Below are 18119 nucleotides of genomic sequence, written 5' to 3' on the forward strand. Positions count from 1 at the left end.
ATGCAAGTGTAACTGGAAATATAATTGATAGAATTAAACAGTGCTGTCATACAGATGTCCCACCATTAATTAAATATAGTGTAACCTGCAGTAGTCTCAAGAGTACAGCTTCAGAATCTGAGGTAGTCACATGTGAGATATATCCCCTGTTGAAATGCTGAATCATGACAGAAGTGAGGCTGTTGGAAAGTGTTTGAATCACCACTAGTCTAACATGTGAACAAAGCCTAGAAGTAGCAACCTGAACTGTGAATTTGCAGGAAGTGTGAGACTGACAGAAAGGGTCATGTATGAATAAATAAAGTAGTAATAACCCCGAATATATTAGCCCCAGTGTGTTTCTACAGAACTAAATGCATGTGTGAAGTACAACTTAATATACCAAACTGATTTCAGTGTGTCAGAATCTGGAATGTCTAGCCAAATGCTGTATATGGTGATCACAGTAAACAATTTGCAGATAGAATGAATGATTATCTGACAGACTAAACAGCCATAGTTGTCCCCTGTCCTGTCATCAAAGTGTAGCAGGATGATGTATCTGATCAGATTCAAAATAAGTAGGATAGTGATGTATTTGTAACAGGTGTAGCTTGACAGTCAAATAAAATTTATTTTGAAACATCAGCCTCAACTTAATTGTGTACCTATTATAAATGTAAATCAATGTGTAACATATGAATGTGTCATCACTTTCTATCTCCGCCCAACCCTATAATTCCATATAACAACACCCACTAAATAATGGTATGTGAACATTTCATTAATCATGGACATTTGTCAGTTTCAAAAATATATGCATGTCTGTTCGTGCATGTGCCCTGTTCATACCTGCAAATCTGATGGCCTGTTGCCATTAATCAACCCTGCATGTTGTTTGACTGTGTATTTATGTTCAAATAATGCATGTGATATTGATATGCCCCTTGTTCAATGGTGTTAATATCTGGGTGTTTGTTTGATGGGAATACCAATGCATGCTGTTACAACTAATCGGAATGGAATACAATGCCACTAACCCAAACTAACATAACTACTCACAAACCTAGAACGCTTGGGAAGGCAGGTCCCAGCGGACCCACCTCTCCCACCTCAGCTGGTGACTGCACCTGGCACTAGTGCCCAGGCGGACCCCGGTGGCCCTGTGCCACCTTCGTGTGGAAGCGCAGGGGATGGGGCCCGTCCCCCTCTGCAAGTGTGGCCGGAGGGGTTCGTCCACTCACCCTCCGCGGTGTCCGGTCTGTGGTGCGAAGGGAGATCCAAGACACTGTTCTTGGGCCCTACGCCAGCTCGAGGCTCGTGTGGCACAGCTAACGGCCCCGGCCGTTGCCCCGCCTACACAGCCCCCAGCACAGCCCTGTCCTGGGCTGTGAAGGAACAGTGGCAACTGCCTATGGGTGGGGATATCAGTTCCACTGTTGCCATCTGTGGGCTCATGCATCTTGGAAATCCCAACCTCCGTCCCCGTCAATTGTGTAACCCCCCCACGTGTGTCATACACCACCCCTGTATGCATCTTGTCTGTCTTGTCTGTTAACCTACCCAACCTACCTCCCCAGCTATACCGACTTCCTTCACCTGACATACCACTCTCACCTGAAAAAAAAAAAGGGCACTCTGTACCCACAAAAAAATTACACCCCATACATAGCTGTCCATGTCGCACACATGTCTGCTTGACATTGAAACAGTTAATTACAATTGGCTCTACAACAACTATTAATGTTGTCCTGACACCTCTCTCAGGGGTGAAAGGTTTCTAATGTCTCACCAAAATACATGGAAATGCACAGCTGTTGCTGCCAAAGACATGGGCATCTATGGGCCTTACCTACATCCCTCCTGCAAATCCCAGGCTTGTTTCCCTACTGTCTTACCCTCTTTGGGACCCCTTTTTCACCACTTTCCTGTCACCCCTTTTTCTTTTCTTTCAAAGAAATTAGCACGGGTGTGCACTTGTGTTAGCGGAGCTCACCGCCTGTCGCATCGTGAGCTCAGCAAACGAGCGCAGACCTGGTTTTAAGTGCTTAAAAGTGCCTTTATGGCACGTTGATTGACAGGTCCTGTACTCAGTTTGAAAGTTTGCTAAGAAAAATAAATTCCCACTGTCAGTCTCGAACCCAGGACCTTGGTAACATTAGTCTGTATGACCTACCACTAAGCCATGCTTGCTTTACAAGAACACACTGCTAAAATAAATATAACATGTAATAGTAGGAATCAGTATAAAGGCAATATAGGAGATGTACTATCTAAAGCATGTCAGGTAGGGTTTTAATGGCCAAATTACTGGATTCCCATACTAGTTCAGTGTGAACAGAAACAGCCCTGCTACCTGTTAGCTTGTACATAATAATGTAAGGTAATGTACATATGTGAAGGTATGTATATCTACACATACATATATATAAATATATATTAATACATATGAAATATAGTCGTAGGTCTCAGTAGCCATACACACTCACTACAGGAAACAGTGAACATAATTGCAGCAACCTGAATCTGCAACACAGCCTGACCCCTGTGTGACCTACTTACCCTTCTAACTGCTTAAAGGTAGCCTCAGCACTTTGATTGACAAGTCCTGTACTCAGTTTGAAAGTTTGCAAAGTAAAAAAAATTCCCACTGTCAGTCTCAAACCCAGGACCTTGGTAACAGTAGTCTGTATGACCTACCACTAAGCCATGCCTGCTTTGCAAGAACACAGTGTTAAAATAAATATAACATGTAATAGTAGGAATCAGTATAAAGGCAATATAGGAGATGTACTATCCAAAGCATGTCAGGTAGAGTTTTAATGGCCAAATTACTGGATTCCCATACTAGTTCAGTGTGAACAGAAACAGCCCTGCTACCTGTTAGCTTGTACATAATAATGTAAGGTAATGTACATATGTGAAGGTATGTATATCTACACATACATATATATAAATATATATTAATACATATGAAATATAGTTGTAGGTCTCAGTAGCCATACACACTCACTACAGGAAATAGTGAAGATATATGCAGCAACCAGAATCTGCAACACAGCCTGGCTCCTGTGAGACCTACTAAGCCCTTTAACTGCTTAAAGGTGCCTCCAGCACTTTGATTGATAGGCCCTATACTCAACTCAAAAGCAGAATATAAGCATACTAGTAGGCCCTACCACAAGACCATTGTAACACTAGTCTGTATGACCTACCACTAAGCCATGACTCTCATACAGGAATATAGTGCTAAATAAGTGGAACACGTAATAGTATGAATGAAGATAAAGGCAATATAGTATGTCTACTACCCAAAGCATGTCATGCAGACTTTTATAGTCCCAATTACTGGGTTCCCATACTAGTGTAGTGTTAACAGAAACAGCCCTGCTAATTGTTAGCTTGTACCCAATAATGTCAACTAATGTACATATATGAAAGTATGTATATGTACACAGATATATATATATATTTATATAGCAATACATATGACATATAGTTGTAGGTGTCAGTATGCATACACACTCACTATAGGGAACAGGCAAGATAAATGCAGCAACCTGAATCTACAACACAGCATGAAGCATGGTAGATGTACTAACCTTCACACTCACAAAACACTGTCAACAGCATACCAGCATGGTCCACGCCCTACAATCTGAAAGGGCAACGCCTATCTCACATACCCTTTTATAGCAGTGTCCTGAAATCACAGTGAGACATGCAATCAGTACACACCCAGCTGCATGCAATTAGCAAATGCTGCCTTACAATTGGTGCAGAGGCCATCACATGGACCTATGCAGATACCTACAAAAGCAATGAGTACCCACACTACACTCATGCAATACATTCATTGCACAAAACCGACAGAGAAAGAGAGAGAGACAGAGAGAGAACAAAACAGAACAAAACAGAAATAAAGACAGCCAGCAACAAAACGCAGCAGCAGCAGCAGCAAACTTCAAGCAGCACCAGTGACACACCAACAGCTGCCACAAACACAGGTAATGCAAAGTAGCAGGTTAACCCTGTGTATACTGTGACACCTCCAAATGTATCATAGTTCACTATCTATAGGTATGTCCATGAGATAGGTTGTGTGTACATAGTCATTAAATATAAACATATGTAATATTGTTGTACATGTGGGCCATAACTAACACTTCCATAGCTTAGAACACAAGGCCAGTTGTGCATATGATGCAGTAGTTCCCAGGGTCAGTAGAGGTTCCTCCTCATTGGTGTGGGACCACTGTGTATGTATGGCACTGTTCAGGTACATATCCTGTAGTATGGCCAGGGATTAATATCAGTCTGTCATGTGGTGCTATGTCCTCCAGGGGTGAATGTAGCACACATCCAGGGATACCATTTCGTAACAGTGATGATATGTGTTCTGCAATGATGAGGGTGGCTCTCACCTGGACATGTGAGAGGATAGGGAGGTTACAGTCATCTGGGATAACTAATAACACGTGTGTAGGACAATGGGGGGGCGGGTACCTGCACCTAAACTGTCTGCAACAATGTTGGCAATATCTGTGCATTTGGTGAATGTGAAGCATCTTAACACTGCAGACAACAGATGCCTTCCCGTCATGTGAATCTGCCCTGTGCTGCAGTAGCCTCCTACTATTGTTATACAATATGCCTGTATCTGTAGTCCACTGGACAGGATTAATAAGTGGTGTGCAGTTGTTCTGGGTTAGATAACTCTGTGCACAGTACATGCAGTATGTGGGATGTCTGTGGTACGCATATGCAAAGGTGCTGGCGGTGTGTGTTGTGGCTTCCACTGGCCCAGTGGGCTGCATGGATAGCATCACTGTCATAACTACTGAATAACTGTGTAATAACATGCATACATAGCAAGATAGTGTACTGTGCTTGTGGTGTTGTTCAGATATGTATATCCAGGCTGAGTAATGTGTGTCCACATCACAGGGTTGGATGGCAGCACACATCCAGTATGTATGGATGAACACCCAGAATGCATCAGACGTGTCACCTGTGCAGAAGTATCTGGCCATTACCTGTGCATCCCCCACAACACACACACATGCAACATATGGCAGATGTACTATAGCAGTACACACATGTTCATAGGTTCATACTAGGCTATCTGCCCGAGGGCATTTACAAGCCTAGCCCATCGTTTTGTGGCTTACGCCACCCCTTTAGTATGGGGAACCATACCCATTATTTTGCTGTGCCTCTGTCGAGCAGTGACACGGAGGTAATCCCTGGGGTATATCTGCGATCTCCCATCCATTGGTCAAGATTTCTCTTGAACAAGGCTAACGAGGTGCTCTGCCTCACATATACCGAGATTTTGTTCCACAGCATAGGGAGTCTTTGGGTGATGAATCTATCCCTCCAGCATGTCCTATTAATAGCCGTGTCGAGGTTTAAGTCTCCGCCTTGTGGCTCTGATGGATCTAGGTTTTTTAGGTGAAGCATATTCATCAAATCTGGGTTTGACATGGCCTTGTATGTTGGGCAAAGGTCACCTCTGAGCAAGCGGTAAGTGACTGAATAGAACATACATGGACATGCTGGAGGGGCAAATTCCTAACGGAGAGGCTCCCTTCACTCTGTAATGAGCTCGAACAGTTGAGAATGAACAGTTCATAGGTTCATACTAGGCTATTTGCCCTAGGGCATTGGTAAGCCTAGTAGAATGTGTTTGTCTTTGCCACCCAATCACATCTTATGCTGCTATGCCCTTGTCCGACTTTAGTATACTTTGCCTCTGTCTAACAGCGACATAGAAGTGATACCTGGGGTACAACTATGATCTCCATCCACTCATCCAGATTCCTATGGAAGAGAGTCAATGAGGGACTCTGCCTAACCAGTAGTGTGAGCTCATTACAGAGTGAAGGGAGCCTCTCGGTTAGGAATATGCCCTCCAGCATGTCCATGTATGTCAGTGCTGAGGTCCAGCTCTCCTGAGCATGTGGCTGTATGGGACTCTGATTGCCTGAGGTGCATCACGTTCATTACTGCTAGGTAGGACATGGCTGTATATGGCATGCACAGATTGCCTCTGAACAGGCAGTATGCCACTGAGTCCAGCTGGATTCACTTTACCTGGGCAGCATATGACATCTGTGTGAGCCATTGCATCCCCTTGATGATGTACTGTTGTCCTGTACCAGTTGCTGTAGGTGTCTGGTTAGGTACATCCCAAAAGGTGCATTGTACGCAATTATAGGCCTGATGATGGATGAGTACAGAGGCACAATGACCTCCCCTGCCATACATGTGAATCAGTCATGATTAGCTGGGCTATATAACATGTCTGTCAATCCACGTTGGCCATGTGGTAGACAAATGACAGACCGCTACCATGTTTCTTCCCCAGGTCCCCAACTACGTCTTCTGTACTCAATGGCCTAACACCTATGTTGTACTGTGCCACCAATGTCGAGGCGTGGGAATCTGCATTGAATACTGATACTCCCCCTCCCTTGTTCAAGTGTTGTGGCCGGCAAGAATGGTAACAGCTATAATGTGGTAGTACTGGTGTGCTCCTGAGAAACCTGAAACAGGTTCATGTTACTGCACAGATATCGATGTCCAGAATGCTAGGTAGGGTTTTGGGTGTGTGCATCCTTGGGTCTAGACGTCCAGTGTTGAGTAGCATCACTCTTACTTCCTCATCCTTTGTGATACAAATGGATGTGGGTTTGCCTTATGAGCCTTGCCTAATACAGGCACTATGGGTGTAGCAGGAGGCTCTGCCAAATGTCAATAGGACTGTGGTGACAGGTGCAAGCTGTCCCTAGCAAAGCATACCACCCCAAGATGGCAGGCATTGGCACACCTGTGAATGACACCAGTATGTCAGTCAATTGTTGGAAGGGATCATCGTGCCTTGATATTGTGGCATTGTTCTAGGTGAGGGTAGGATGCTACTCAAGGTCAGGGTCAAACTGTCTCGGGCTACGTGGTCAGAGAGCTCTGTAATGTCTCATGTCATGTAGTCCAGGGAGGAATGTGTCAGGCCATTCACAGCAGCATGGACATTGACTGAGTCATACCTGTACCTGCCTTGGGGTTACCTGACTGTTTGTGTTATGTGGCAGTTCATAGTGCCTGACAGGCTGCACACCGTGACCCTCACCTCGTTAAGCCTGGTGAACGTGATGTGAGTGTGCCTGATGATAGAGGCACCTAGTACAGGTGTATGAGGTGTGTTGTTAACTGTTAATGGCTGTGAGTGTTCAGCACATTGGCTTTGTGTGATATGTGTTGCACATGTTCGTTTATGTGGTAGTGGTTGCCTGGATGTCTGCTTAGGAGGTCTCTGCTGCATAGGCAGAGCTGTGGTCTGAGCCTACAAGTATGATCATGTGTGATCATGTGTTAGGTCCGCTGTTGTGGTAGGTCTACGTGAGACTGGAAGTGTAGTGAGTGATCCCCTTTGCCACGTGACTGGTTATGGCGGTATTGACTAGACAGAGCCTAGCCTCCAGTCTGGTATATGGTTGCATCACTCACATGAGTTTGAATTTGTTGTTAGGAGGAGGGTTGTCTGTGTACATGCATCTGTTCTAACATTGTCTCTGGAGTACCACACTCACCAGCTGGACTGAGGAGGAACTGACAACTGACCTCTGGACATGCTAGAATACTATTGTGAACTCTGTAATCACTAATGATTGAAAACAAGGTCCAGTGGGGAGTGAGGGTGTACTGACATTACCTACAACTGCTGACTGATATAAAAGCGTCAGTGAGCAAATGCCAGGTAACCTAAGTGCAATGTGTCACAATGAAGTAAATGCAACAATGACAAGCAGTCACTTGCTGTCATGTGTAACATGGAAGTACGTACAGTAAGCAATGCAGATAACAGTAGTGAGTCACAGATGTGTTGCAAATATGTGTACTATGTGGATGTAGCATACCAGTGAAATAACAAGCTAACAGATAACAAGCATATAAACAAAGGTAGATGCAGGAGGCCTGGATGTAGTGTTTGCTACAACAAACAAGGTGTAGCAATGTCAGTAAGATACAGCTCAGATATGCAGGCACTATAAACCTGAAACCAGATGTCCCCAGCTATGAATGGCAGAGTACAGCCTATTGTCACACATGGGTGCAGACCACAAACCTCGTTAATGTTAAATAACTGGCCTGAAGGCCAACTGCCCATACCAGAAGTAATACACTTGTACACTGGGCCCACAATCAGCAGTTCCCAACTTCAATGGATGAAAGATATGTGTCCTGCCACCACAGTGCTTGCCACCAACCTCCCTAATGTAAAACAACTGGTCTGAAGGCCAAGTACTTAGTACAAATGACATAGAATGATAGCTACACTGTAATCAGGTTTTAACCAATCAGTAATAAGTAGAAGTTAACACTACCTGTATAGAATGTGTACCATGTATTGTTGAGATACTATGCTGATAACCTGTTTGTGTACCTTTCCAGATAGACATGGCACCTAAACGGAATCCTGCCTACTCTGCTGCAGAGGATGACGTGATCCACCAGAGCCTGGTGCGTGACTATGCCATCCTGTTCTCACGCACCACCCAGAATCAGCAGGAGAGGTCTGCACTGTGGCAAAACCTTGTTAGCAGGATAAATGATGTTGGCATGCATGATAGGACATATGAGCAGGTGAGACATCACTGCAGTGATTTGATAAGAAATGTCCGCCAGCGTGCTGCAGATATCCGCAGGCAACAGGCTGCCACAGTTGGGGGGGGGTGGCCACACATCCCCCCCTCACCAGACAGGAGGGGCTACTGCTAAGTGTTGTGGATCCAGCCCCAGAACAAGAGCAACCATCATGCATCCTGATGGAGGTTGGATCCACACAGCAGCAAGACAGCGAGCGTGCAGGTAAGATGCCATATTCATTTATTGTTATTACTTTTACATTTGTTGACCCAGATAGTCTAGCTGGATATAAGTTCATTTTCAGTAGAGGCCTGTGGAGAAAAGCTCCACACATAACGTAATAAAGGCAGACAGACAAGTTGTCATTACAGACAGCCAACATAATAGAATTGTACACCAGCCTGTTAATTAAATCAACATACATGTAAGGAAGTCAAACAGTTTAGAGTCATACACAATGTACCGTTGGTTTCAAAGCAATCCTACCTAAAGCATAATGGTTATGCAATAAGGCAAAAGCCATATACATAATAGTTAGGGCTCAGAAGGGTAGAGAAGTAGAAGGAGTATGACAGATACAATGATATGGAAGAGGCAGGAGTCAAGAAGGTAAGTGAGGAAAAGAAGGAAGACAGTCAAGAGGAGGTGGGAGGGATGGGAGAAGTAGGTCAGAGCATAGAAGGACATCAAGGTGAAAGAAACAGGGTAGAAGCTAGTTTCTATGCACAATGAGGGGTTAAAGGTGAAGAGAGGGTAGCGAGAGGGACGTTAGCCTGGACTCCAAGAAGAACAAAGCCAGTGGGTTTGGAAGTACAGTTTGAGTTGACGTTTGAAGAGAGGTAAGGGTGAGATTAGAGTGAACTCCTGGTATGTACATATGACTGTTCTGTACGCTGTTACTTCATGCACGCATAAGGTGTGCATGTGGTATGTATCTGTCATCATGATATATATACAGACATGATGTGCAGCTGATGTGTATAAGGGAACTAGTGTACTACTGTACTGTATCATGTGCAAAATGAATGGCACACATGTGCCCACTGACATTACTCTCTTCACACTTCCAGGTCCCTCCCATGTAGCAATGAGGCAGGCCATACATGCTGGTGAGTCTTTTAAAATTATCTGTAAAACAATTTATAAAACTAGGAAGAGTAGTGTAACTCTGTAGTAGACATGCTGGTGACTGTGTTCACAATAACTGTAATTGACAGGTAGTAAATTGAGTAGTGTAACACGGTACTGATGTGTGTGTTTACTGTGGGGTGTGCATGTGTGCAAGTGTGCCTGTGCCCAAGTGTGCATGTGTGTTAGTGTCCATGAGTGCATGTGTCCATTTCTGAATGTGTGCATTAGTATTGAAGTGCATCTCTTTCAAATATGTATTGAGACTGTAATCTGTGTTCCATGTTTTCCTCCCGTAGGTTCTGGTGCTGCTCTGGTGACCTGCAGCAGGGAACCTGAATCTTGTGCCCCAGGTACTGATGATGATGAAATGTCTGTAATGGTGCAGGAAGGTGTGTCTGGGTCCGCCATTGGTCAGCCAATTGACAGTACACAGCTTTCAACCCGTCAATGCGCACAGTCATCCTGCCGTTACATCCTTTGTCACCATTGTCCCTAGGTGATGGACAGTCAGCAGTGGGCATAGATCAGGGTAATGTGGTACCTGTGGTACATGCATCCTCACAAGGCAGCCATGTGCAGAGGCCTCCAATGGTACCACGCAGACAGTCGCCCATGGGTTCTCGTGGGGGCATCCGTGGCCGTACTGCCTCTGGCCGACGTGCCCAAGGAGGTATGTCAACCTCCACTATGTTTAGAACTGTCATGCAGGCACAGGCACATATGGAAAGGTACACCAGACAGGGTCTGAGGGAGCTGAGAGCATGTCGCATAGCCATGACAGACGGCATGCATGATGTTGCGAATGCTATCCGTAACTTCACAGATGTCGTTGACAGACGTTGTGGGGGCATAGAACAGCTGCTCCACAACCAGATGTCCATGGTCCAGGGCGATGGTGTGCGTTTGCGACGTCGACGTGGCCATATGCCAGCAAGAGCACCAGCTGGCAGTGGCCGCGGACGACAACAGGCCCACTCTCGTGCCTCAAGTGCCAGCACCAGCCCCAGCAATGCTGGGTCTGTGCTGTTATCTAGACGCCCCAGGAGACCACGTGCACGTGGCTCTGGACAGTCCCAACAGGGAACTGTGTCCAGTCAACACACCCCTGCTTCCGATGACAGTACCCAGTCTGGGTTAGTACCGGATACGGCCCGTAGCACCCCTGCCAGGCACAGGTACCGTGTCCGTGCCCACAGACACTGATCTGGATGACCTGACAGGTGCAGTCTGTGGCTGTCCACAAAACCCTGTACATGGCAGCCATTATGTGGGACTGTGTGCGTGCTTACACACATGCAGAAACCTGGAAACCTAACACCTATAGCAAACACATGCACACACACACTGCACCAACAACGGTCCACCCTGTACTGCTGCCCCTCACAAACACACATACACACACATGTCAATTGGTGTTACCAGTGGCCGGCTTGGGCATACCTAACCCACACCCTGTGCATATGATGACACTGTGCCACCTCCTGCATACTACAACATCGGTGCAGGTAAAGGTAAACACGTTGCTGATGCACAGGTGACTACATAGATGTGTATAAGTAGTCACATGTTGGTAACTTTTGACTGTTGCAGTATAAATGTGTGTATATCCCAGCAGTCCTGCTGCAGTAACTGTATGAATGTCCTCAATTGTTATCTGCACCCATACTACTTAACAAAGTGTACCAGCTGCACACCATCACATGCTAACATTGACTATGGCAATGTGCATCTTGTGCTGTTATGTAGATTCAGCTACATGTATCTGTTCTGTCACACATGCATCTATACACACCCTGCTACCCACACAGATGCACACACTCACCTGCCATTCCCATTATTTATCACCCCACATGAGTAGCTGTTGATACATGACAGGTACGCATTTCAGAAGTGCACTATGTTGTTTACTACTGGCATCCCCTTCTCTACCTGTACTCACAGGGTTCAGGCAACCTCATCAGTTGGAAGATGTAATGTGCATCAGGTACTGTAGTACCCTGATTGCCACAGCAAACATGTTTCCCATACGGAAATGCACACACAGACACATCCCACATCCACACACTTGCCACATTCAGGCTTCAGAACACTATCTAGGTATATTCGGTACATGTGCGTGTTACAGTAGCATGTAACACTATACTGAGTACTGGCAGTTAGTTGTCTGTTGTCATGTTGTCTGTATAGAATAAAAGAATTGTTTGATTATCCTACTCCGTTTTGTGGACATTACTTGAAGAAGTGTTACCTTACATGTGTTATCAGTACCACCACCTTCTGTTTTGTAGTTTTGTTTGTATAGGGTGCTATCAACATCACTGCTTGTTAAGGGTAATGACCACCCTGCAGTGCATAGCCCCATGTGGCAAAAGCCACATCCCACCCCATCATTGTGCACACACACTAACCCCACTAACAGTAAAACACATACTTTCCATTTGCAAGATTCAAACCCATACCTAACTGTGCAATGACAGTAGAAACAGACACATTAGCAGAGTGTGCTATTTGCAGTAGTTGGAGAAATCCTTACTAATGCTGTACTTAGAGGGTGCTGACATCATCTGTGTGTAGGAGGAGGGATGTGCACCCTGTAGTGTGTTCTCCCAGTTGGCAAAAGGCAGTTAACCCTCCCAGCATAGTGCACACACATAAACCACACTCATACTAACACACGTACATTTCCTTTGCAGGATTTAAACCCCTACCTAGCCATGTTAAGACACTACAGATGGACGCATTAGCACAGCGAGCTATTCGCATTACTGGGGGATTTTTTTTCCCCTGATATACTTATAGGGTGCTGACATCATCAGAGTCTAGAAAGTTGTGGTGTGTTTTCCCAGTTGCCAAAAGGGATGTTTCTTTCATACACACTTGCACACACACTTACCCCCCCTTCACACACACTTGCCACCTGCTGGATTCAAACCCCTACCTAACTATGTTATGACACTACAGACGGATGCATTAGCACGGTGCGCTATTCGGATTACTGAGCGAATCCTTTTCTCCAATATACTTATAGGGTGCTGACATCATCAGAGTCTAGAAAGTGGAATGATCATCCTGTGGTGTGTTTTCCCAGTTGCCAAAAGGGATGTTTTTTTCATACACACTTACCCCCCCTTCACACACACTTGCCACCTGCTGGATTCAAACCTACCGAACTATGTTATGACACTAGAAACGGATGCATTAGCACAGCGTGCTATTCACATTACTGGGGAATTTCCTTTCCCCTGATATACTTATAGGGTGCTGACATCATCAGAGTTTAGAAAGTGGAATGATCATCCTGTGGTGTGTTTTCCCAGTTGCCAAAAGGGATGTTTCTTTCATACACACTTACCCCCCTTCACCCACACTTGCCATCTGCTGGATTCAAACCCCTACCTAACTATGTTATGACACTAGAGACGGACGCATTAGCACAGCACGCTATTCGTATTACTGGGGAATTTCCTTTCCCCTGATATACTTATAGGGTGCTGACATCATCAGAGTTTAGAAAGTGGAATGATCATCCTGTGGTGTGTTTTCCCAGTTGCCAAAAGGGATGTTTCTTTCATACACACTTACACACACTTACCCCCCTTCACACACACTTGCCACCTGCTGGATTCAAACCCCTACCTAACTATGTTATGAAACTAGAGACGGACGCATTAGCACAGCGCGCTATTCGTATTACTGGGGAATTTCCTTTCCCCTGATATACTTATAGGGTGCTGACATCATCAGAGTTTAGAAAGTGGAATGATCATCCTGTGGTGTGTTTTCCCAGTTGCCAAAAGGGATGTTTTTTTCATACACACTTACCCCCCTTCACACACACTTGCCACCTGCTGGATTCAGACCCCTACCTAACTATGTTATGACACTACAGACGGACGCATTAGCACGGCGCGCTATTCGGATTACTGAGAAAATCTTTTTCTCCAATATACTTATAGGGTGCTGACATCATCAGAGTCTAGAAAGTGGAATGATCATCCTGTGGTGTGTTTTCCCAGTTGCCAAAAGGGATGTTTCTTTCATACACACTTACCCCCCTTCACACACATTTGCCACCTGCTGGATTCAAACCCCTACCTAACTATGTTATGACCCTAGAAACGGACGCATTAGCGCGGCACGCTATTTGGATTATTGAGTGAATACTTTTCTCCAATATACTTATAGGGTGCTTACATGATCAGTGTCTAGAAAGGGGGATGAGCATCCTCTGGTGTGTTTTCACATTTGCTAGGGGTAACATTTGGACCAAGTGTGTGAGCATGCCCAGTTCAGCCTTCCCGTGGCATGTTGTGTGAAAGATGTCTCATTTATCTAAGTGTGTGAGCATGCCCAGTGTGGGCTTTACATATGTTGAACTCTGCAGCCCATCACATTTGTGGATGAGTGTGACCTTCAACAAATACCTGAAGTTTATGGTTGTGTGTTCTGTGCCATGTTGTGTAGTTACTGTCCGAATGCTTTTTGTGTGAACAAAACAGGGAGTATACTGTGCCTGCAGGTTTTGCATGGGATACTTTGCACACAATTGTCAACATCTGTTCATACTGACCTAACACTGTAGCACTGTCTAGTGTAGTGTTTCAGTACTTTCACTGTGGTGGTCAGTATCCTGGCCTTTAGTCCTATCACTGCTTTAAATTTCCATAGTGTGCACAACAGCCTGGTTAGGGTCCAGTTGTGCACATCTGCACAAAGGCAGTGCCTCTACAGACCCTGTTAATTGCTGCCCCATAAGCTTAACAAGTGTAGTCTGCAAATCTATGGAGAGGATCATAATTGAGCTCATAAACAAAGATATAGGGGACATGCAGACATTGTACCCATCCCATTTTGGCTTGGTCAGGGGCAGATCATGCCTTTTGTACTGGATTGACATCTTCAAATTGGTCACTTAGGCCATTGTTGGGGAAAGGCAGTCCATACAGCCTACCTTGGCCTTGCAAACACTTTCAACACAATACCCCACTCAGGTATTGTGGAAAACCCTAACAACTGAAATGTAAACCCATATGTCACAAGATGGGTTGCAAACTGGCTTAAGGACGGGACCCACAGGGTTAGAGTTGCTGGCACTATGTTAGACTCCAGGCTGGTCACAGGTGGTGTCACACAGGGCTCAGTCCTTGGCCCCATTGTTTGTCATGTACTTCCCAGAAGTACAGGCCAACATGGGAGGACTTTGGATGACAATGTTAGCAGATGACTGCACACTGGGCACCATAGTTGACAGTGCATCACACACAGATATCCTTCAGAAGGGACTCACAGTAACTGATAGCTGGTGCCAGGGCCATGGCCTGAAGTCAGAGTGCACAACATGTGTAGACATACCCTTCAGGAAAAGCAAGGTGACCCCAAGCTACCATATAGGTGGCAATCCTCTAAGCACAGAGGAGGTTATCATGGACCTGGGGACCCAGGTTAACAGTCGCCATTCTTCTGAGACTCACATTGCTAAAGTGGCTAGGAAGACCTTCTACATTGCCCACCTGATCAGGCTGGGATTCACATCCAGATCTAGTGGGTCATTGTTCCCCTGTACTCTTCACTTATCAGACCGGTGATTGAGTCGAATGCCCTATTCTGGCTGTATCTCACACAACATCTGCAGCAATTGGAGACACCCTGACTGTCCCCCACCTAAAGGATCAAGGAACCCCAACAGCTGTCATATGCTGCCAGATTGACGACACTCACACTCTATTCACTCACATACCGTCTGCTTCGAGGTGACATGTGCCTGACATGCGAGGCCATGTCCAAACAGAGATTAATGGGCATGCTCCACCTCAGACTCAGAAGATCCACCTGAACCACTAGTGCAGGTGACTTACACCTTAGCAGGGATGTATGTTGGACATGTTGGAGGGATGGAGTTATCACTCGGAGACTCCTATGCTGTGGAATACAATCCTGGTCCATTTGAGGCAGAGCACCTTGCTGGCTGTGTTCAAGAGGTATCTTGACCTAATGCTAGTCGGAGAATGTGTTTGTCCATCAACACATTGTAAGCGTAGTTCGACATGTCATATGTCTTGTTTAGTATACTGTGCCTCTGTCTACCTGTGACATAACATTGATACCCAGGGTAAACCTCCCATCTCCCATCCACTCATTAGGATTCCTGTTGAGGGGACTCAACCAGTGTCTCTATGGACAACCTGTACTGGTAGTTTACTCATGTGTGGGGTGGCTTCTGTGTTTTGGATAATGCAGTACAGCCTGTCCTATATATGTCAGTGCTGGGGTTCAGGTCCCTCATGTGCATAGCTCCCTGCCATTCAGATTGTACAAGGTGCAGCATGTGCATTGATTCCAGCTTGGACATGGCTTTCTACATCAGGCACAGCTTGCATCTGGGTGGACAGCATGGCAGTGTGTGGAGCTGCACTCTGTTTAATCAGACTACACATTACATGTGTTCCAGCTCTGTCATACTCCTGGTGAGGTACTGTTGTGGACTTTACAGGTGCTGGATGTGTGTGCATGAGGTACACCCACAGGGGCTGTTGTGGTCATTTCTAATGCTGATGAAAGATAACTGCAGAACCAGAATGACCTCCCCTTAGCTAGATGTCAGACAGCATGGACCATACAATCACAACTGAAAACAGGACCCTCTCCACAAAGGGAAAGTGTCCTGTCTGGTGGACCCCAGCCATAAACAAACTGTATGACAGATGAGGGTTACTAATGCAAGACAGAGCTACATCTCCAAAGGGAAGACAGCTGTGATCAGCACTAGTAGAAAGCTACATTATCTCATAAAGACATGCAAGGTCAACTTGGGGACATAAATCACCAAAGACAATGAAGGTAACCACACTGCTTTCTTCAGTTATGTCAGACACCTGGTTGTGAACCCTCGGATATGCTCAGAGTTGGTACACAACAACATATATTCCAGTGACCTGACAGATATTGGCAACATTCCGCGGACAGCTTCAGTGCGATTTACCCCTCCCTCACCCCCAAAACAAGATAGTTATCACTGCTGTATGTAACCTCACTGTCATCTTGGATGTCCATGTGAGAGCCACACTCAGCAAAGACAAGTACACAGCATCCATGGGACCTGCTGGTATCTCCAGTTGCATGCTATGTGAACTCCAGAAGGGCTGGACCCATATATACAACTGCTATTTAACCTTAGTCTTGCTACAGGATATGTACCTGAACACTGGCATACGGCAACAGTGGTCCCACTCCACAAGGGGATGCCTCCACAGACCATGGCAACTACCACCACACAGGCTTAACCAGCCTTGTCTGCAAAGATATGGGAGGAGTCATGGAGCTCTTACACAGACACATTACTGACCCACGGACCCTTGTTCCCACCTAGTTCAGCTTTGTACAGGGCAGATCCTGCCTTTTGCACCTTGCACCCGAAAAGTACCTACCATGAAGATCAGGGTTCTTCAACACATGTCATATGCTTCCAGAATAGAGGAAGTCCAGCTTTGTTCAGTGTCATACCGCATACTTACAGGTGACCTATGCCTGACATACAAGACCATGTCCAATCAGGATTTGGTGGACATACTCCACTGCAAGCAATCCAAATCCACCAGAGCCATGAGAGCTGAGTATTTGAACCTCAGCACATACATGTATAGGACATGCTGGAGGGACAGAGTCATAACTCAGAGGCATCTCACACTCTAGCAGAGTATCCCAGTTCATGTTTGACAGAGTCCCTCACTGACTCTCTTCAGGAGACATCTGGACAACTGCATATGAGACAGAGGCACAGACTAGACAGAGACACAGTCATGTTATTCAATTACGTAAGGGGGTCATAATGTGTCACTACTAAGTCAGAGGCACAATATTCAGAATCTATTCTGTACACTTATTACCACTATAAGGGGTGGCAATAGCCACATCACTATGGCTAGGCTTATACATGCACTAGGGCAGATAGCCTAGTAGTACACTATGACACTATGAAACACTGGTGTATGTGTAGCTATTGTCAATCAAACAGTATGATGTGGCTTGGGGGGCTTGATATCTCCATGTATTCCAACATTGTTTTGTCTATTCCTTCTAGCATGTCTAGGGATCAGTTGCTAGTGTCCTCTCCTGCTCAGCTGGTGAACCTGGGAATATTGAGGCACTGTTACAGTTGCCTCATGTACACCGACAACCCTCTCCTTCTGCCATAAAACACACATACATGTGAGAGATGCAACTATATAGCCAAAGTGGAGGCTGAGCTCTCTCAACATAGGACTAGCAAGACCAGAGAGAGGTGAAGGTAACCACACACACATCTTTAATCCAGTCTCACATGGCACTGTCACAACTTAAGATCATACACATAGACACACAGA

The sequence above is a fragment of the Protopterus annectens genome, chromosome 1.part2 (assembly GCF_019279795.1).
Source record: "Protopterus annectens isolate FY-2018-M chromosome 1.part2, PAN1.0, whole genome shotgun sequence".
In the NCBI taxonomy this organism is placed as follows: domain Eukaryota; kingdom Metazoa; phylum Chordata; order Ceratodontiformes; family Protopteridae; genus Protopterus; species Protopterus annectens.